The sequence below is a fragment of the Ixodes scapularis genome, unplaced genomic scaffold, assembly GCF_016920785.2.
Source record: "Ixodes scapularis isolate PalLabHiFi unplaced genomic scaffold, ASM1692078v2 PGA_scaffold1__304_contigs__length_218370807, whole genome shotgun sequence".
NCBI classification, from domain to species: Eukaryota; Metazoa; Arthropoda; class Arachnida; order Ixodida; family Ixodidae; genus Ixodes; species Ixodes scapularis.
Window position 1 is genome coordinate 190,634,349 of NW_024609846.1, and position 22,015 is coordinate 190,656,363.

The 22,015-nt window shown below is 45.8% G+C and overlaps 1 pseudogene; it reads left to right on the top strand.

The window, feature by feature from the left end:
• The first annotated feature begins 3,551 nt into the window (after positions 1-3,551).
• On the top strand, positions 3,552-4,814 carry LOC120841197 (annotated as a pseudogene).
• Positions 4,815-22,015: the final 17,201 nt, after the last annotated feature.

Genomic DNA, 22,015 nt, shown 5'->3' on the forward strand with positions numbered 1-22,015 from the left:
TTGGCGCAGTTTGGCGCAAATGGCGCAGCAATCACATTACTGAGTGCACATGGATTTAATATTTTATTTACCGCTTCGAACATGGACTTTATTGGGTCAAAGATTTGTCACTGCTATGTTAGTCACTTTCAAAACCATCAAAAGACTCCTCAAAATCAGTCGCGAAAAAAAAAATTACAGTATTGTACGATGTTTCTTAACTGCATGCCATTGGCTATTTTGACAGCCTCTTCAGAAAGAAGTTGGTCGTAAAGGGCTCGTCCTGCACTTCTTTTGCGCTCCAGGTATTAAAGGAGCTGTGCAACGATTTTAACGCTGAAAGAAATTGCATCTTCCGCTTTTGATATTGTTCATTGTGTCACAAATGGCAGAAAACACACCTCCTTTCATCAAAATGTTGCGATTCCGCCGCGTAATAGCGAGGCAAAACTTAGAATATTTCCCGACCTGCAGCCGCGAGCGGCGGCCATGAGAAAAACGCGGCATGACGTCAATGGGCAATCTTGTAGAAAGATAGCAAGTTGTGCAAATACCTGCTCGATAAAAGTTAACTTTTCAATAAATCTTGTCGTTCGAACATATATATAAATCCGTCAAAAACCTGGTATCATCGACAAAACTTGTATTACACGGCGTTTTAGTGGCCCCATCTATCCTCGGACCCCAAAAGTGTCAGCTCTATCTGCTTCCGCGAACAGCCGCCAGAAGCCGGAGGGGGAGGGGAACAGGGCCGGACAGGTATGACCGGACCTGGATGAGACTTTCCTCCTTTCACCATATTGTTCGCACCGCGCCTGCCAGCACGTGGTCACGCGGTCGCGAGCGGATGAGTTTTCGCTGCTCACTGATGGCTCTATAGACCTTTGTCCGGAAGTGCTCTTTTTAGCCTCGACCGCAAGGAGCAAAAGCGAACAATAATCTCGAACCCAGACGCTCACGGGGAGGGGGGGCTGCGTCGGCCTGCGCCGCCGCTTCTCGTTGAGGGCTTCTTCGCTGGTGTGCCGACTGCCGTTTCGCCGGCATCGGTCCTGTTTACCGCGGTATGTGAGTATAGTGCCCGTAATGTGAGAGCCGTGTGTCCATACGTCACTTTGCCGCTGTTGGTTTCCATCTAGCCAGGCCAGAAAACATCTCGCGACGAGTTGACCGCGCCGCGAGTGACGAAGAAGAAGCAAACATGGCGACGGTCTGTGCGATTGCTTTGGTGGCTCCGGTTGTGAGTGTCTTCAACGTCCTCGTGAGAAGGTTCCCCTGCCCTTCGAAGTTATTGCAAGCACCACGAAAGATGTGGAATCATCGTCGTCTCAACTACAAATAAGCAGGCCTTCACGAGCAACAACAGTGCCGAGCAGGCGCTCGGCACAGTTGTGTCAGGCTCACGCAGCCAGCGGCACAGTTGTGTTGGTTGTGTCGTCAGATGTTCAACAACGCCGAGGTATTTTCATTTATCGTTTGGAATGGCTTCAAGAGTGGTAAATTAATCTATTTCGCGGATTGTTAACGCCGAGGCGAGTGCCCTCCGTTGCAGTGCCGTCGTCGCACAAAGTGCAGAGAAAACCGGGTGGCGATGGCGGCGGTGCTCTTTGATCTTGCGCCGTCGGGTTCATGAAGTCCGGAGTAAACGTACGTACGTGCGTCTGCTGGATCTGTGTTTTGGACTTACGCAAAACTCTTTCTCACGCGCATTTTCCTTGTGAAGCTTAGTAGCTCATTACACCTCGTCGTCGACTGCGCTCATTTGACTACGAGGGACGAGCCGGCGTGATGTGAATTTCACTGCCTACGATCCTTGGGGTGCTGTAACGAGGGCTAATAAATATCACCGCGAACTTCTGAACAAACGAGTCGAACTTTCGTCTGCTATCATAACTGATCGCCTGTCACGATATTAATCAGTAGCGTTCCTAGACTTCGCCCCCATAGGAACCGTGCTTCGTTGCCCGATAGTAGGGAGTTTTAGAATAGCGCACGGTAAAGCTTTGCGTGCGCAAAGAATAGCGTCGTCGCCACTGCGCATGCTCCAAACGCAAATCAGGTTCTGCGCTTTGCGTGCGCAATTTTAGCGTGTGCTATTTCTCGGAAATAGCGTGCGTACGCAAAGAGTCTGCGCCACTGATCTCTATTTTAGTTGGCTGGATCGCGGATCGGGAGCCCGTCGGTGTCGCCACCGGCGGCCATTGCTTGACACCAGGCAATACACGCAAGTCTATGGGAGAAACGCACAAAAGTAAGCATATTGAAGCATGTACGCTCTGCTCGGAGGTGAGTATTTTAAGGTGCGCTGCAGTCTTTATGTCGGGTGTTTGGAGATCGAAGCGGTATTTGTCAAACGTCCGGTCGCCGAATAAAAAAATGAAACGTACCGGAGCACCTTCGGCTGAGTTGGCAAGCTTGCTCTCGTAGTGGAGTAAACAAAGGAACTTGCCGTCAATAAGACCGTCCTTGGGAAGCACAGAAGTTGATAAATGACAAAGAAGTTCCATCTCGACACTGGCTTTCCGGGAGTGAGCGAATTCCGCGTAGCAGAGCCTTCGAGCTTGTCGTCTGCTAAACCTAACTCAACGAAACCGCCACCGACTCCGCGGTAACTCTAGGTAACTCTCGCCTCATTGAGCTGCACTACAGCGGAGTCACTCTCGACCACAAACCATTTATTTATAAGAACTGCGAGGGTGGTCTGTTTTAATGTTTGTACGCCAGCTATTTGACGGGCTTATAAAAAAGCATCTAAAAAGTTTCAATGTCGACAACAGTTTAGAAACAAGGGAAAACGTCACTTTTTCTCGTTCTTCCCATAGAGTCCCATGCATTGGCTGGTGTCAATCAATGGCCGCCGGTGGCGACACTCGGCCCCAGCGGCCGAGGCCGCGGTCCGCGATCCAGCCTACTACAATAGAGATCAGTGGTCTGCGCTTCTCCAAGGAGGATTTGTGATGACAAGTTGGCTAAAGCCAAGACGAGCAGAGTTAAAAAAAATGGCGGCTTCAGGATTTTCGCGGCGTCGTGAGTGGACGTCGGCGGCATCCTCGCAACTGCAATTTTCAATACGGGACGACATTGTACTCGGTTTGGCAGCGATCACCGGCAACTTGCAACAAGCTCGTTGGCAAGTTGATGCTTGCGACGCGCGAACATTTCTCGGCGAGTACACAAGATCTCTCTTGCCGAGGCAACGCAAGCGGGCACGACTGGTCAACCGCTCGCGTCGCATTCTCATGTTTAAACAAATCTAAAATGTTACTCTGGACCAAAAAACTTTTTTTTTTCTAAACTTACAGAATTTCGTGCGTGAAATAAAAATTGTTACTGTATCTCACGCTGCTCCATGTACCAGGTGCTGATTTGGATTCTCGCTGTCACGGCGAATTCCGTCGGGACGGCGGCAGCCCCAATCTACGAGTCATGGCCAGCGACGACCTTCTTTTCATCAACTCATCGTCCCCTCGAGCCACCGGATTTTCCAGAAAAGTTTCTGTGTCATCTTGAAGACCGACAGATGCCAGGCATCGAGGGACGTTTCCGGATCCGCTGCACCGTTGCCATAAAAGGGAGCTACTTCGCCTTCAGCCGCTGGGGCACGACACTCTTTTCGGCCCATACTCACGCTGCTCCATGTACCAGGTGCTGATTTGGATTCTCGCTGTCACGGCGAATTCCGTCGGGACGGCGGCAGCCCCAATCTACGAGTCATGGCCAGCGACGACCTTCTTTTCATCAACTCATCGTCCCCTCGAGCCACCGGATTTTCCAGAAAAGTTTCTGTGTCATCTTGAAGACCGACAGATGGCCAGGCATCGAGGGACGTTTCCGGATCCGCTGCACCGTTGCCATAAAAGGGAGCTACTTCGCCTTCAGCCGCTCGGGCACGACACTCTTTTCGGCCCATACTCACGCTGCTCCATGTACCAGGTTAGTTATTTAAATCATTCAAAATGTTGCCGAACGAGCAATGTTATGCTTCTCAGAGTGTCGTGCCCAATCGACAAACGTGTGCTTTGTAGATACATACATTTTGCTGGCTCTTGGGTGATTGCTACATTGATGTCTTTGTGCTGTGAACTATCGTTTTCGTTTTTTGAGACCTTGTTGCTTTTGTCGGGTGCCGTGGAGCTAAATCCCGGCCCCATGACTAAGGCACAGATTGAACAGCTTGGGAAAATTGAGACCATTTTGTTGGAATTGCAATCTGGTCAAATGACTGTTTTGGGAAGTTAGCTGGTATTGAGGCAAAACAAGCTGATCTTGAGAGGAAGTTTGATACCATAAGCTTGAAAACTAATGCTATTGAAAAACGTGTTTTGCAGATTGAAGGAAGTGGCAGGAAATTAGAAGCAAAATTAGATGATCTTGAAAACAGAAGCAGGAGGACAAATTTGGTATTTCTCGGAGTTCCCGACAACTCTCGCAGTGAAACGTGGGAAGAATCGGAAAGGCTGATCACAAAAATCTGCAAAGACGTGTTATCGCTCGATGTTTTAATTGAAAGAGCCCACCGATTGGGGAAACACAAAGATGGAAAAAACAGACCAATTGTAGTCAACTTCCCGGGTTGGAAGGTCAAAGAGTCTGTGTTGCGAAGTGCTTTTAAATTCAAGAATACTTCATTCAGTGTCTCCGAGGATTTTAGTCTTGCAGTCCAAGAAAAGAGGCGTCAACTTTGGAATTATGCGAAGGAGAAAAGGCAGAACAGAGAGAACAAGGTTCATTTAAACCACGATAAACTGGTTATCAATGGACAGACGTTTATCTGGGACAGCGAAACGAGACAACCTGTTTTATATCGGGCGCCTGGCCAACCAAGAGAACACGAATGACGGGTCGGAAAGCCTGAAGATGGCCCAAGCAATCATGAGGCTACAGCTACAAAACAGGCGCCTTCAGTACTATTGGTAAATTGCCGTAGCATCAAAAATAAAGTAGACGAGTTTGCACTTTTGTTGGAGACCCTTAAACCTGAAGTTGTTATGGGGACGGAGTCTTGGTTAGATGATACTGTTAGTGACGCTGAGGTATTTCCGGCGGGTTTTACAGTTTATCGCAAAGACAGACATCGGTACGGTGGGGGAGTTTTTCTACTAATTTCTAATAGATGGACTAGTCATGAACTGGTTTTCGAAAATGCTACCGAGTCTGTCTGGTGTCGGGTCTTTTTCCCAAGGGGAACTGCTCTCGTGTTCGGGACCTTCTACCGCCCCCCTGATAACAGTGAAACTTCAATTTGTTTGCTCTGTGACATGTTATCAATGATTCCTGACAGTGTTTTTCTAGGTGGTGATTTTAATCTGCCAGATTTTAACTGGTCTACTGGAACAACAGAATGTATTGTTAAATCACGCGTTAACACTGTGTTTACAGAGGTATTGGGCACTTTCGGCTTCAATCAATATGTGCAGCAGCCGACGAGGTTGAACGCCATTCTAGACTTGGTCTTATGTAATGACCCTAATATTGTAGCTCAGGTCGGGGTGTATCCTGGAATAAGTGACCATAGTCTGGTTGTTGCAACGCTAAATGTATCTGGAGCACCCGAGAGGGCACAACTTCCACGCAAGGTATTCATGTATGATAGAGGAAACTTTGACGCCATCGGCACTGAATTGGACAGCTATTTTTCAACCTTTTTATGCTTAGCAGAATCGCACTGTCTAGAAGATCTGTGGAGCATCTTACGTAATAAAATAACAAACTTAATCGACACTTTTGTACCATCGAGGATTATTCGACAAAAAGAAAACAAAAACCATGGTTTAATATTGAAATTCGTAAACTCGTAAGAAGAGCGCGGTGCGCATATAGAGGGGTTTCCAGAGATGGCTGTCCAATAAACCTGCAAAGGCTAAAGGAAATTAATTACACATTAAAGTTATCTATAAGAAAAGCAAAGAAGTTATTTTTCTCCCGGCTAAACGATGATCTTAAGCGAAATCCCAAAGTGTTCTGGAATTACGTTAAAACAAGTGGAAAAGATGATATTTCTATCCCATACTTAAATGTTAACAATACAATAATCAAGAGTGATGCTGAGAAGGCAGAATGTTTTAATTCTTACTTCAAATCAGTATTTTCTCAAGAAACAACCAGCGATGAATCACCAGTTTCTGTTATTTCTGGTAACACAATGGCAGATATTGAAATTGATGTTAACGGTATTACTTGCCTCTTGCGTGAAATGAATACCTCGAAGGCAACCGGACCTGATGGATTACCATCGATTGTTCTTTGTAAGTGTCGAGATATTATAGCCCAGTATTTATGTCTCATGTTTAAAATTTCCCTTGAAACTGGGGCAGTTCCACACGATTGGAAGGTAGCAAATGTTATTCCTGTTTTCAAGTCAGGGGATAAAAAACTTGTAAAAAATTATAGGCCTATATCTTTGACGTCAATTAGTTGCAAATTGTTGGAACATATTACATATAGTGAAGTTTTTGATTACCTGGAATCCTGTAAATTTCTTGCCCCTTCCCAGCATGGCTTTCGCAGAGGGTGTTCATGTAACACGCAACTGGCAGAATTTCAACATTACATTTCAAAATCACTTGACAGCAATACTAATGTAGATGCAATTTTCCTTGATTTTCGTAAAGCCTTTGATACTGTACCACACCACCTACTACTGAAGAAATTAGCATCTTTAAATATAACTAACAATATTCAAAACTGGATAAAAAATTACTTCAGTGGCCGAGAGCAGTGCGTGGTTTTAAATGGTAGCAAGTCATTACCTATAACTGTGAGTTCAGGAGTACCCCAAGGCAGTGTCTTGGGACCATTATTGTTCTTAATTTATATTAATGATATTGTAACTGACATTCAATCGCCGATTAAGTTGTTTGCGGACGATTGCGTTGTTTATAGACAAATATATTCAACAATGGACATAGAAATATTGCAAAGCGACCTAGATAAAATAGAACACTGGTGTGATAAGTGAAAAATGAGTTTAAATATTGGAAAATGTAATTATCTCAGCTTCACAAAAAATGTATCAAGGTCTCCCGCCAGCTATACCATTAAAAATGCAATAATCCGCAGAGTAAGCGACTGTAAATACTTAGGAGTTAATTTCACCCAATCACTTAAATGGCACAATCATATTGACTATACAATAGCAAAGGCAAGCAAAATGTTATATTTCATCCGGAGGAATTTTAAGGGCGCTTCAACAGAGGTGAATGAAACTCTTTATATTTTGCATGTTAGGTCGATACTCGACTATGCATGCATCATTTGGGACCCATACCAAGATTATCTTATCGAAAAATTAGAAAAGGTACAGAATCAAGCGGCACGATTTGACAGCAATAACTATAACCCTTATGCAAGTATCTCTGAAATAAAAGCCATGCTGGGATGGGAATCATTAAACACTAGAAGGTATAAGTTAAGGTTGAAGTTTTTCCATCGGATTTATTATAATGAAACTGGCATTGATAGAAATGAGTATTTGTATAAACCAACTTACATGTCAGCGCGGTTCGATAACTCTGAAAAGGTTTTTGAGTACCGTTATGAAACAAACAATTTTGGTAGTTCTTTTTTTGTTCAAACAATCAAAGAGTGGAACCTGCTGCAACAGGAGCTGGTCAGCATCTCAGACAATGATGTATTTTTTTCTTGTTTGTGAAAATCACTGTTATTTGTTATTTCGTGATCCCCCCCCTACGATAATGCCCACGAGGCGATGTAGGTATTCTGTAAATAAATAAATAAATAAATAAATAAAACTCCCTAGTAAGTGTCTCCTGGTACCTCGTAGAATTCCAGCTCCCACTTCAAGTAAGTACTATCCTTTAGAACTGGCAATTAATAGTTTCGAACCCAGACGCTCGCAGTGTGTGATTGTGTGTGTGTGTGTGGGGCGGGGGGGGGAAGGGGGGGGGGGGACGCGTGCTAGCATACTCGGAGCCCTCGTTTACGCCGCTTCGCAGCGGCAGACAAGGCGCCCCATTACAAAAGAAAGCTAATCCGAGCTGTCTATGTAACTAGACCCATTCGATAGTCATTTGATGAAACGTCGTGGTCTCGTTTTCATTCGCTAAAACGGCGTTCGATCAAGTGAACGCCTCCCACTTATTTCGGCTCGGGAGAGCCGCGCTGCCGCAGAAAGGCAAGCAGATCGCGAAAATCGGTCTCGAACGTGCCACGAATGTAATGTCGTATACAAGAAGCCAGCAATCAAGCATTTGAAAGCTACAAGAAAGCGGTAGCGAAATATTTACTACGCAATGAACCCGGACTGAAACGCGGATGTCAAGGGTCAGCAGACACCGAGAACATTTAAGACAAGAAAGGTTTTCTCTTGTTTTCTTGATCGAGATGGGTTCTCGAATGTTCACGACATCTTATCTGTTGAAGAACGGGTCGCGGAGGCTTCTGGTGAAGACATCGTTCACGATGTGCCGGTGCATTCGGACAGCCTGCCGCATCCAGCTCCCCAAAGCAACGCCGCCAACGCAGCCCCCCCCCCCCCCCCTCCTGCCTGCCAGTTCTCTCCGCGTGGTGGCGTGAGCATAGATAAAAATGGCGGCGCCCTGGAATTGGCGCGGACACTGGTCTATTGAGAGAACTTCACCGGAACCCCCCATCAACGTCACTGCGCACGTGACCCGGAACACGACGTAAAAGTTGAGAGGTGGCAAATATTTCTAAAATAAAAACTAGGGTATCCAGACAAAATCTGTTTTCTGTAGTTCACTTCAGAAGTGTCAGGCATCAACTTGCACAATTATTTAGGCAAACCCCTGAAATTGTTGCACATCTCCTTTAAAAGTCAGCGATTTACTGAACACCGTCGTGCCATTACTAAGCTTTCGTCGAAGTTTGGCTTCCCTGTAGTTTTGCTGTAGCGAAATGTCAAAATTCTCGTCCCATTCCCGCATCCGGTCGAGCTTGGAAGTGTCGAGACGTCTGGTGTACTTTTTTTCCGTTTTCACGATACCATTGGGCGTTCTAGATTTTCTTTGCCACTCTGTAGGAATACATTAGCCGACCTGACACCGCCAAAAGAAGCGACAATGGTGTGTACCGATTGGGGCACAATGTAGAATTGGATCCTTGGGCTGAATTTGGCAGGCCAGTGTTGCCTGGGAGTGATCCGTGATAAGGGTGCAAAAGCAGGGAGGGGGAGGGTGCTTTCCCGGAACGGTGCAGAGATGTGAATTTAGTAGTGAATTCAGAAGGGGGGGCTCGGGCCGGCTTGCTCGGAATTTTACGGTAGTCCCAGTTGAAACCAGTTCAGATTACAACTGGTGCCAGTTAGAAATTTTCGCCCGGGAACTAAGAAATGTGCCTGTACTTACTGCATTAGAATTCGCAGCGGCTTAGCTGGGTAAACTCGGCGCCGCCACCTCAAAATCATCGACAGTGGTGCGCTACAAATGCTGCACAATTGCAGAAACGCAGCGAGAAAGGTAAACGCACGACTTGCAGCGTGATGCTACCAGACATCAAACGCTGACTTGGCCGCTATAGCACTTCGCACAGGGTGCGAACAGAAGCATCTAGCAATCCACGTACAGTTGAGCAACATACTTTTTACCGGTAATAAAATGACGACCGCAGACATGGGTACTTCCAAAGTATCTGAGCCTGTCTGTATCGTCCCTTATGTGCCTACTTTCTAAATGTTTAAAAATCACTAACACGCTCAGATACTACAAGTTTCAGCCAGAAACTTTGGCGTTTCTCGGACAGCAGCTTTCTACGCTCTCACTGTCGCATTATCACCTTTAGTAAATGGTACTGCCCTACATTTCGCTCAGTGTTACTCTGCTGTGCAGAGGACTTGCGTCTGCTTCGGGAGCCGAATATAGTACACATGGGCATGACTGCACCACTGCGACCGTGACCGCACAGCAGAAGAAAGAAACGTGCACTGTGTGCATCGCAAACGCCGTAGCGACGCAGCCAACGCTGCTGGCGCCGATCCCGAAACTATGTCGGTACCTGGTAATGGCGCTGACATATCCCATAAGCCCCGACTGAGATGTCAGTGAGACCTATGTGTATGGTGACCATACTCGTTAAAGTCAAAAGCGGGACAACAAGGGGAGGGGACAGTGAAGGAAGGGAGGGGGGGGGGCAAAGCAAGACAGAAAGAAAAACCTGTTACTATAAAGCGAAAACACACTTTTCTGGGGCCTCCGCTGAAGAGTTGAGCACACACACCTTTCTTACACGTTCTGCAAAACCTACGCATGCCAAATGTTGTACAATCAAAAGCTGCCCCGTATACACATCTGGCAAACAAAACTTCTTACTAAGTGGAGCTGCAGAAGACGCTAAAAATCATACTCTATTGGAGATAACATTATTACACTATATGTGCTTATTCAAATACTGTCATGACTCGATGTACTGGCTTCACGAGCAAGTTGTCCACAAAAACAAGACATTTGGCTATATTCGGATAGAATGACGGGACAGTAGAAATGAACCTCTAAAACGGGACTGTCCCTGCCAAAACGTAACGCCTGGTCACCCTATCAGTAAAGCAACCGCAACTGAATAATTGTAGACAGACAAGGTGTCGTTCTTGGTGCCGTGAGACGTGACAAAGCGGCTGTTGTGATTATGCGCGATCCCCATTAACATGTAGCTAATAACCAGGGTGAAGAACCGAACCCAAACCGAAAACCGGAACAATACTTTTATTTTGAACTGAACCGGAACAAAAATGTAAGCTACATTAAGAATTTGATATAAAACCCCAAACGGAACCATAATTTCATGTGGCGATTACCCGTTCATTGGAAACAGTTTGGCATAACAAAATGTGAGCCAGGCCTTCTTGCTGGTGACTGTGAGAGGCCAATTAAGTATTCGCAATGGTGGCACCAGCACCTCAGTTTTGACTAAACAAAATGGCAGTGACGACATTGAGACAGCTCTGTGATAATTAAACAAATAGGTATATTTATGTCTATGTTCAACATGAATTGGCTTCAGCGAGGAGGCGTACAGTTCAATGTTTCATGATGATGAGGATTAACGGTTTAATGGCGCAAAAGCGACGAAGGCCATGCTTCGCCAGACTAGAAGACTAATGCGACTCACAGTAATGGTAATTGGGAGCATACATGAAGCTGATGTTTTAAATGTTTATGGTGAACAGAAAACGCAGTACCTAAATTTTGTGTAGAAGGCCACTTGCTTGCAAAAAATTGAGGACCCGATTGAATGGAATGATGGGATGCTCGCCTAACAAAAGTGTTGGATGGAAAGGAATCTGATATGTAAAAAGCTCTGGAAAACAGGCAAGCCGGTTCTGCTCAAAGTCTGGACAGGCACACAAAATATGCAAAATTGTCAAAGGTTCAAAAGAACCTTTGACAGGTTCTTTTGAAAAGGTCAAAGGTTCAAAGGAAGGTGTGACCGATTCTAAGACGGCACAAGAGAACCTCATGAAAACGGTTTTTACGAGATGAATTCTCCCACGACCCCAAAACTGGCTTAATAGCATGCAGCTTATTTGCACTCTCTAGGTTCCACTCGGATTGCCAAGCATCGAGGAGAGCTTTCCTAAGGAGGGGTTTGATATCTTGAAAGGGTATACCCCGTCGGATTTCTAGGAAATTGCTTGCGGAGGTAGCCAGCTGGTCTGCTTTCTCATTGCCTTTGATCCCAACATGGCTTGGGATCCAGCAGAATATGATAACGAACCTACGCTCTAAGCAGCAATTGATTTTATAGCGTATTAGCTTAGCGAGCATGTTTCTTGTGTCTCTTACAGAGCAGAGGGCAACGATGACACTTTGGGAGTCTACAAAAAAAAATTGCCTTCATTGTTTTGCTGGTAGTGATATACTCGATTGCAAAAAGAACACTGTATAGCTCCGCAGTAAAAATACTAGCCATGCAGCTAAGCCGCTGGGCCTGTATGAAAACCTCAGAATAAACATCCGATCCCACTGCAGAAAAAGTCTTGGAGCCATCTGTATAAAATTGAGTATAGTCGTCATATTTATTCTGTAAGCCAAGAAATTCTTGTTGAATAAGCAGAGGGGAGACATTATGCTTGCTATACCGTGTGAATGACCAGTCGCATGATACTGGAAGCATTTTCCAAGGGGGAATACTCTCGGCCTTTTGGAGACGGTTAATGCCATGAAGGTCGAGACCGAGAGATGATTGATCACTGTAAACACGAAAGCTCAATGGCCGCACAATGCTTGGTTTATTTTCAAAAAGGCGAGCAAATTGAGATTGCTGGAGAGCAAAAAAGGTTGGATGGTGAGGATTAGACAAAATCCTGGAAGTATAGCTCAAGCCCAGGTACTGCCGTCGCTTGGAAAGGGGCATCTGGTAAGAGTCCGCGTACAAGCTGAAAAACAGGCGATGTCCGAAATGCACCCGTAGCAAGGCGCAAGCCAAGGTGGTGTACTGGGTCTAACATCTTCAGGGAGGATGGTCGCGCTGAGTTGTACACGACGGCACCATAATCAAGACGGGATCGTACCAAAGCGTTATACAAGCGTAGCAGGCATAGTCTGTCAGAGCCCCAAGTTTTATGTGACAAAATTTTCAAGATGTTTAGGGATTTCAGGCACTTTTGTTTCAATTCTTTTAAGTGAGAGATAAAATTCAATTTCTTATCAAATATGACTCCCAGAAACTTATGCTCGGCTTTAACTGGTATAGGTGCTCTGTTCAATTCCAACACTGGCTCAAGGGACAGCCCTCGTCGACGAGAAAATGGAACGCACACCGTTTTTCCGGATGAAAACCTGAAGCCATTTTCGTCGGCCCACTTACTGATCTTATCAATTGCTAGCTGCAGCTGGCGTTCACAGCTGGACAGATTACAAGAGGAAAATGATATCTGTAGGTCGTCGACATACAATGAGTGTTCAATGGAAGGTGGCAGTATTTGAGCTAGGGTGTTAATCTTTAAAGCAAATATTGTGACACTCAGGATGCCCCCCTGAGGAACACCATTTTCTTGAACAAATGTGTCTGATAATGTGGTGCCTAGTCGAACCTGAAAGGTCCGCCCAGTCAGAAAAGCTTTTATATAACGCAACATGCGGCCCCGTACTCCGCAGGCATAAAGGTCTCGCATGATTCCATATCTCCAGGTCGTGTCGTACGCCTTCTCTAGGTCAAAAAATACAGACACACAGCGCTGCCTCTTTACAAAAGCTTCCCGGATCCTCGTCTCGAGGCGCACGAGGTGATCTAGAGTAGACCGGCCTTCAAGAAAAAACACCAGCAGTTTGTTGATAAGTCTTTCGTACGTCTTACCAAGACAGCTCGTAAGGGCAATTGGGCGGTAGCTCGAGCAAAGAGGGGGGTCTTAGCCTGCTTTCAGGAGGGGTATAACATGTGCTATTTTCCAGGATTCAGGGAAGTAAGCTCTCCCAGAGAAGGTTGAAAAAACTAAGCAGATGTTGTAGGGGCAGCTTACGAAGCATCTCATAGTGGATGAAATCAGGGCCTGGGGCAGACTGTTTCCTGATGTGAAGAGCCAACTCCAGTTCACGGAGCGTAAAGGGCTGGTTGTATGGTGTAGCGGTTGCCCCCGACATAACTATTCGTTCGCATTCTGCTTTCATTTTAAACTGTTTAAAAGTGGCACTGTAGTTTTCAGAACTCGAAACACTCTGGAAGTGAACGCCAAGAGTATTGCCTAAGTCTTTCAGTGATGTGGGAACATTCTTCAACAATGGAGCGATAATAAAACAGCGGTAATCCCCTTTGATTTTGCGATAACGGTCCCACACCTCCTTTGCGGGGACAAAGCTGTTCAGTGAGGAGACATATTTTGTCCACGATTTCTTTTTTGCTTGCTTTCTAGTCCAGCGGGCTTGAGCTTTTCGCCTTTTAAATTCGATCTTGTTATTTACGGTGGTGTACCGTCGAAATATGCCCCAAGCTTTGTCTTGTTTCTTCATTGTCGTGGAACATTCTTCAGTCCACCAGGGCCTGCACTTTTTTGGTAATTTCCCAGAGGTGCGAGGAATAGATTGTTCTGCAGCCTCAATTATCTTCTTAGTAACATAGGCTGTAGCATCATCTGGAGACAAGACTGATAATAAAGAAATGTCAAATGTTGCAGATGAGCAAAAGAGTTCCCAATCCGCTTTGTCAAGGCGCCATCTGGGCGTACATTCTAAAAGCGTACTAACAGCAGCAAGGCTCTCTACGACAATCGGGAAGTGGTCGCTCCCGAATGGGTTTTCTAAAACCTTCCAAGAAAAACAAGGAAGCAGAGAGAGCGATGATAAAGATAAATCGATGCAGGTGAAGAAGTTATGAGCATCACTAAACAAGGTTGGAGATTTCGTGTTTAAAAGACAGAGGTTCGATGACAATAAAGGTCGTTCTATGAGTTCTCCACGTGGATCAACTCGTGCACTGCCCCACATGGTGTGATGAGCATTAAAATCCCCTAATATTAAAAAGGGTTGTGGCAGTTGGGCAATGAGCTTTTGAAGTTCACGCATGTGGACTGCGATCTGTGGCGGAAGGTACAATGAAACAACGGTGATTAAACGGTCGGTCAGAACCCTCACAGTCACTGCCTCGAGCGGAGTATCCAGGGGCACCTCGGCACATGCCACCCCTCTCTGCACAACAACTGCCACACCACCGGCTGAATGAGATGATGGGCGGTCTTTACGAAAAGTGAGATAGGACCTTAAAACATTTGAATGACTGGAATTCAAAAGAGTCTCCTGAAAAGCCAGAGCTATCGGTCGTAGCTCACTAAGAAAAAAACTAATGTCACCAATGTTGCGTAGGAGACCTCGACAGTTCCATTGCATAAAAGAAAGACGACCCATAAAAATTATTTAAAATCGATAAAAAGTCGTGGGCAAAAGTGCATAAAAATATTGGTGTGGCTGCCTTTTAGTGAAATCCCCTAAAAACGCATAAAAAAGTTAAAAAGATACCTATATATAGTTCAGCTAATTTTCTTTCGGAGCTAAAATCCGAGGAATATTTCTTTTCTTTCTAGCATTGTCTTTCTGTCGTTCTGCGGGCTCACCCGCGGAAGACGACAATGACTCCGCTCCTGAAGGAAGCAAGTCGTCATCTGAAGCTAGACTGGCCTCTTCCATTTTCTCTTCCATTGACACCTCTGGGCCCTTCAACGAGACTGCCTCGTCAGAGTGACCCGGCTTTCTCGGATTGTCGGTCAGGCGAGTGGGCTGTGCCCGGCCTCTGCCTGACGAGCCGGCAGGCACCTGGGATGCCTGCGCTGATTTTTTTAGAGGTGCAGAGGAAACATTGCCTGCCTTCGAGCATGAAGGCACAGGGGTGGCAATTTCCATGCTACCCTCGGTGGATGGGACATTGACCTCCATGGCCTCCTCCACCCCCTGTGTAGAGGAAGGAGGGGATCCCTTTCGGACTTGGAAACGGGTGGGTCAAGCACCACCCGAACCTTCGGGGCAGACGTTGCGGAAACGCCTTGGACTTCGTGAGCTTCTGTGGGGCCTCAGGCGTCTGAGATCCCACAGAAGTCTCTGTAGGGGTGAGGGGACTGGGTGGGCACTCAGTGTCTCGAAGACTATACTGGGTACCCACTGATGTCTTTGACAGCGATCTAGTCCCCCTGACGGCCGCCTCGGCGTACGTTCCTCCTTGAAGGAACGAAAAGCGTTTTCGTGCTTCATGGTAGCTCAAGTTCTCCTTTGTTTTTAAGGTTAAAATTTCTTTCTCCTCTTTAAACTTTGGACACGATCGCGAGTAAGCAGGATGGGCACCAGTGCAGTTGATGCACTTAGGGGTTGAGCTGCCACACGTATCTGTTGGGTGGTCTGTGCATGCACACTTTGCGCAGGTTGTTTTTCCGCGGCAGGTGGCAGAGCCATGACCAAACCGTTGACACTTGAAGCAGCGTCTCAGGTTCGGGACGTATGGGCGCACCTTACAGTGGAGGTAGACCGCCTTGATACTTTGAGGCAGCACAGTGGAAGAGAATGTAAGTACTATATGTTTTGTTGGTCGCTCGTTTCCGTCTTTACGAAGCAGGATTCGTCGTACTGCCGTCACTCCTTGACTGGAAAGACCTTCCAAAATCTCCTCGTTACTTGACTCTAGCAAATCATCCTCGGAAATTACTCCTTGGCAACTATTTAGTGTTCGATGTGAAGTGACGGAGACTCTATACTCGGAAATCTTGTTTAGGTCCAAGAGGGCAGCACTCTGTGTGCCATTTTCCACTTCAACAAGCAAGTCACCAGATACTAGCTTCTTTGCTTTGAAGTTTTTGCCTACAAGGGTTTCTAGGGTTTTTGCGATCAGAAAAGGTGACAACTTCGCAAGGGGTTTTTCTTTTTGTTCAGAGTGCATAACAAGGAATCGGCTAAAAGTGTTCTGTACCGGTGAAGACTTATCATTCAGTTTTACTTCAGTCCGACCCCTTTTCAGGGGCCGATCAGAGGGTTTAGAACGGAGGGGTGCCATAAGAGGGGTAAAGAATGTTCAGAATCCGCGGTGCACCGCCCACCACCGAGCCTAACAAGGGGTTAGGTAACGCACCATAACAAGAAGGGCTTGGCTGGAGACGTTACGCTAACAGTGCTGCCGGGAAACTATACCCAAGTGTGGGTCAAGACAGAGGTCTATTGCCACCCAAGGTTAGCCCTTGCCTCCAAAGAGGGGTGAAAAAGGAGTAAGAGAAATGAGAGAGAAATAAAGGAAGCAGGAAAGGTAAAGGTAAAAGGTTGGAGGGGATAGCAGAAGAAAAGGCGGCTAGACTCAATCATCCTGGCCGGGCCTTACCAGGTCTCCCGTCTACAGGAAGCAGGGGCCAAAGTGGTGTGTTGCCATGCCCGGGGGGCCCCGAAGGGTCCAAACCTGCCCCGGGCTCAGCTCAACCACCAGGATGCCCTTTTCCCTGGACACGGGCTCGCCACGCACAGCCAGACGTGGGTGGGTCTTACCCACTTGTTACTCAGGGTCCGTTATGTAGCCAATGTGGCTGGGGTCCGTGGTGACGCTACTCACCAAGCACCAAGCACCTAAGGCGCAGGTGCCCCCTGCGGGGCTCAGGGTCCGTGGAGACGCCACTCTCCAAACACCTGCTTTCACAGGTGCCCCCTGTGGGGAGTTCAATGTTTCAGCTTATCATTTGGAATACAAAGGATGTGCTACGAACCACCGGAACCAAGCTCTGAAGGTGTCGCATGTCCTTCCGGTTGGGCGGAGCGACGCAAGGGGTATGAAGTCACGAGACAAGCTATGAACTATGGATTGGCTCGTGTAGGTCGTAGCGTCCATCACAGTGAAAGCGGAATATATCTGACTATGCCGAAACACTGAAGAAGTATTCTTTGCTTGTTTATGTGTATCTCTTAGCTGCAAAGCAACATTCTTCAAGGAAGGAGAAAGCACATATAAACATCCAAATAAAAATTACAGGAGTACACTCAAAGGGATACTTCAGCGAAATTTGAAATATCCCTGTCGTGTTCAGAAATAGGGTGAATATGATCTACATAATCCGTAAATGACAATCGCACGTTTGTTTAGAGCCTGATGGCTGTATTTATCGTCACAAACGGCCCACTCTGGCAAGCGCTCGGAGAGCAGCCAGCGGAGCGCACGTCACATCCGGCGCAATCGTGACATAGTCTGTGTCTGAAGGAGCTAAGCTGCGGCGAGGCTGACGTCGAGAGGGTGTCCTAGTCGTTCCAGCCACCGAAGCGGCTGAAGTACACTAGCGATCGGGCCGCTGCAACTAACCCCAAAGCTGCTTTTTGTACAAATTTTGAGTGACTGGTTATTGTTATATAGCAACTTCTGGGACACACAAAGAAGAGTCTCAGGGAGAGGGGAGTTCCTCCTTGGCCCTTCTCTCGTGGTGGCCGGAGGTGACAGTTATCGTCACTACCTTTCAAGGTTCCCAGACAGGCATTACAAACAAGGCGTTCTCCAGGTTCTCTTTGCTACTCATTTAGTTCGTCTTAAAATTCCGTTTCGTGCCTTTTTCAGCAAGAGATAGATTTGTCTGGTAGGGTACTGCATTTTGAGGCGGTGCCAAATTCAGAAGTCTCCGGGACTTCTGAATTTAACGCCATTTCTGAAAATAACTACTCTGTGGGCGCTTAACTCTATCCAATATTCGCCACCATTATGGAAAATAAGTGATGTGCCCCCATTACAATTGGTTTAATGCACGCCAGTTAAAAAATCACTATTGGGAAATGAAAGCGCATCATGAAAGATAGTGTTAAAATGTACTTTTACTTTAAAAGCACCTTTTTATAGTAATTTACTTAAAGTACATTGTGCCTAGTGTCCTTACTGCTTTCCTTGAAGTACATCACCTCTAATTTACTTTGTGTTTTACATCAAGCCCTTTTCATTTGTACTTTACCCAACACTGATGTGTACAGACATGACCAGCTTGACAAGCATCACACAACTAGCTTACAATGGTAAGCCAGCCATGTGATAATGGAAGTTTTACTTAGCACCATTGTGAGATGCGTTCAGCATTATGTGATATGTGTTGTGGGACAGCAGTGATACGAACGGAGAACCTGGAAACAACGATTTTGTGGTGGAAATAGTCATAAACCTTGTGATATTACAAGTAATTATTTATTTAGTATTCTATATGAAATGTTAAGGTATCGGAACTCCCACTGCCAGAGTGGGTCAGATGACAGTGCTTTGGTTAGATGAAAGGGGAGATGTGGCATTCGTGTGGGTGAGGCGGTACTGCAGTTCAAGCCTACAAAGAGGTGCCTAATTTGTCATGTGAGTGAGAACGGTCCTGTGATTCAAGCCCATAAAGGGAAGTAGTGCAACCTTAGTCCTAGGGCCAGAAGAGAGCTGTTGCAGACATTCTCTTCCTACCTTCAATGAGTCGGTGAGGGTAGAAGGGTAAGAGTAGCTGGTTTCGCACATGCAGCACAGGGGCTGTTCTGGCACTGCTGTCCGCTTTGAGATGATACCATGCTGATGGTGAAACTGAGGCAGGAAATGTGGGACGACTCATTCTGTGGGAGGAGCAAGGAGTTGCCACATCACCCCTTTTTGCTGACACCACCTAGATAAATGTAGTGTTGACAAGTGTGTAATACCTTAGCACGTTCTTGTGGGAAGCGAATGCACACATTCCTGCTCGATGTTTCTCTTGTTTATTCTCGAAGACAAACTCTCTATATATTGTATGGCGCTAGCGGCACTGTCTACGACATTGGATGGCAAGTGGTTGCATCTGTCGCAGACTACTGTGTCAGCCAGCGTCTGTTTAAGACTGATGTTCTGACTGATTGAATGGGCTTTCCATTGGAGCGCTGACAATGCATTTGCCTTCTATACTTGCCCCGCGCTGGCCTTCGGTAGGTGACGTACCAAATTAGTCACTACAGCTGGCATTCTAGGTGGTGTTATTCTGGTCCATCATGTCAGCACTGAACTAAGAATGAATGAATTATGATTAGTTCCTCATGATTATAACAAGTGTAAGTGAGAGGCCATGCCAAAATGGCAGTGCTGGCCACAGTTTGGAGCATGTGTGTCTGCCCCACACTCTAAATATGGATTCCCTCATATGCAGTGTTCAGAGCTCCAATGGGCAAATATTTCTGTTCAGCAGCAATGATTTGAAATATATTTTACATTCACATCAATTTAGTTTTATTCAAAAGGTTCCTTAATGGCTGACATTATAGTCACACAAAGCAACTTTATGTGCTCTGTTGAAAGGTATAGGAGTTGCAAAAACACAAAGAAAATGTACAGTATTATTTCTGCAGGAACATCTCATACCAACTTCTAGACGCCACAGTGCCTGATACGACAAAGAAATTGTTCTTGGACGGTGGCCACACTTCAAGGAGAGTGACCAACTTCCATGGAACAAGATCAAGTATCGTATTCTAATCCAGCAGATCTATAATTTGTGTTAAAAAAATAACTTCTCGTTTTTGATAACTCTACTAAAACAGCGTGTGATATTTGTGACCAATATTTCTTTAGAACACTATATAGACCAAGTTTTCTAAACCCGGCCACGTAACAACAGCCCAAGCCTGACAGGTTTTTTAAGCGTGAGCCAAGTCCAATTCGTTTGTTGCAACTTAAATAGTATGTTGCACCGCTTAAACAGGCTAGCTAGCTATGTTGAGTGTGTTTCTCGCCGCGCACTGTTGTATTGCAGTGAAGCGACAAACTGCAAAATCGACATCGCAATTTTGCCTATGTTGTTTTGCCACAGTTCACCCACGTGCTAAGGGGAAAGCACACTTCCAGAGCGATGATGATGATTGGGGGCTCTATGGCGCAGAATGCTACTGAGGCCAAAGTGCGCCAAACTAGGTAGTTCATTCACATTCTAGATAAAATGGGACATTGCTCGTCATTATCATGGGTATTAGAGCTTGTGTAAAAACCCAGTACTAGAAATAAACCTGAGCACTCGTTCAAATGGGATAAGAGGGTGATCTCCTAGTAACAGAACAGAGTGAAAAGGTATACGATATTTAAACAATTCAGGAAAATGATGCCATCGTTTTTCATCAAGACCGGAACAGAGCCATAGAATGTGTAGGATGGAAACATCATCCCCGCAGTCTATACATCGGAGTGGTTCTTCTCCACAGAGGAGATATTTGTGGGTTATATAGGAATGGCCTATGCGAAGGCGACATAACAATACCTCATGAAATCGATTTTTTAAAGAGGCACTCTCCCACAGTCCAAGAAAGGGCTTGGTGAATTGAAGCTTATTGTTGGATTCTTCGTCCCATTCTGTCTGTCATCTCTGCAGACACCAAAAATAAGCTGTACAAGCATATTTTTGGTGTCTATGAGGAAACTAATTGCAGTGATCACACTTTGAGAGTCCACATATATAATCGATCTTACTTTTCTCTTCAGTCTAATATGGTCCATTGCTAACATCATGCATACAGTTCTGCTGTAAAGATACTGGCGATCGAATTAAGGTGCTTCGTTCTAGAAAAATTCTCAGAATACACGGCACATCCGGTGAAGGATTGAGCCTTAGCACCGTCAGTATAAAACTAACAATAATCAGCATACTTTGTCTGCAACTCCTGAAAATCTTGCAGGATAACCACTGAAGTAACACAGCGCTTATTATATTTCGTAAGTGACCAATCGCAACAAACCGGCAGTCTCTCCCAGGGAGCAATACAGTCAACTGGTAAAAGTAGGGACATTCCATCGGGAGAAATCTGAAGAGATGTATGATAGTCTGCAAGGCGGAGGCTTAATGGACGTACAATGCTGGGCTTGTTTTCGAAAAGGCGAGAGAACCTTGAACGTTTTATGGAATCATATGTTGGATGGCGAGGGTTAGCTAATATATTGTAGGCATATGTTATACTTAGATATTGGCGTCTTTTATCCAACGACAACTCGTTGGATTCGGCGTATAAACTCAGAATGGGGGATGTACGGAAAGCGCCCGTGGCGAGTCGTAATCCAAGATGGTGCACTGGATCTAACATTTTCAGAGCCGATTGTCGCGCCGATCCATACACTATAGCACCATAATCAAGACGGGATCGCACAAGGGAATTGTATAGGCGCAGCAGACATCCTCTATCTGATCCCCAAGTCTTTTTAGCCAATACTTTTAAGAGGTTCATACTTTTAAGGCATTTTTCCTTCAGACACTTCAAGTGGGAAATAAACTTAAGCTTCCTGTCGAAGGTCACGCCCAGAAACCTGTGCTCATTTTTCACAGGCAATCGCATGGCTTTCAGTTCGAGGTCTGGATTCAAAGGCAGCCCACGGCGCAAGGAGAATGGCACACAAACCGTTTTTTCTGAAGAAAACCTAAATCCATTTTCATCTGCCCAACTACGAAGTTTGTTTAGAGCCAACTGAAGCTGGCGTTCACAGGTGAAACTGTTACAGGAGGAACACGAGATTTGAAGATCGTCTACGTAAAGTGAGTATGAGATGGAAGACGGGAGAATTCTGGCAACGGAATTTATCTTGACTGCAAACAAGGTAACACCGAGGATGCCCCCTTGAGGAACTCCGTTTTCTTGAACAAATGGATCTGACAAAGTAGAGC